We start from the raw sequence: 645 nt of genomic DNA, 5'->3' as shown, positions 1-645 counted from the left end.
AATGTAAACTACCTAATACCTCTCTGTACCTTCCCAGAATGAGAGAAAAGTAAATGACAAAAGTTTTTCTAGAGACCTACTGAGACCTAGACTATATTGACTACTACGTCCTGTGTTCCACATATACACTGCTTTCAGGATGTTTACACTTAAATAGGAGAGATACGAAAGCACATTTATTCTCTCTTCATTCTCTGAGCTAGACACTTCTGAGAGATCAGTAGCAAAAGTTAGTTATCATCAGGACCATCAAAGGAGGTAAGTCAAGTTACCCGCACAAGGACCAAATCTTTGCTCTTGTTTTCCTTAGCCTATTATGTCTGCAGACAATACAAGACGCTAATTGTCCAGAACACAAACAATGTGATTGCCTAAACTGGGCAGTCAGCCAGGAAAGAAGACACTATCATACAAAGAAGAATGGGACTGAGCTGTGTGACCCTTCACAACATTTGACCCAAGAAGTTGCAGAAATAGTTGGAGAAGCAGCAGCACCATGAGTTTTTATTTGCATCCAATATGCCACAGGATTGACAGGTCCATGAAACTGCCATATAATTCTTTTAAACTTTAACAGTAACAGAAGTCTTGGCTTGAACTCCCATTTCTTTTCATGTGTGTGGGGATCGCATTGCACCCACAGTA

The sequence above is a fragment of the Octodon degus genome, unplaced genomic scaffold (genome assembly GCF_000260255.1).
Source record: "Octodon degus isolate 3935 unplaced genomic scaffold, OctDeg1.0 scaffold00601, whole genome shotgun sequence".
Lineage (NCBI taxonomy): Eukaryota > Metazoa > Chordata > Mammalia > Rodentia > Octodontidae > Octodon > Octodon degus.
The sequence above is the reverse complement of the archived record's forward strand: the minus strand, read 5'-3'. Positions refer to the sequence as shown.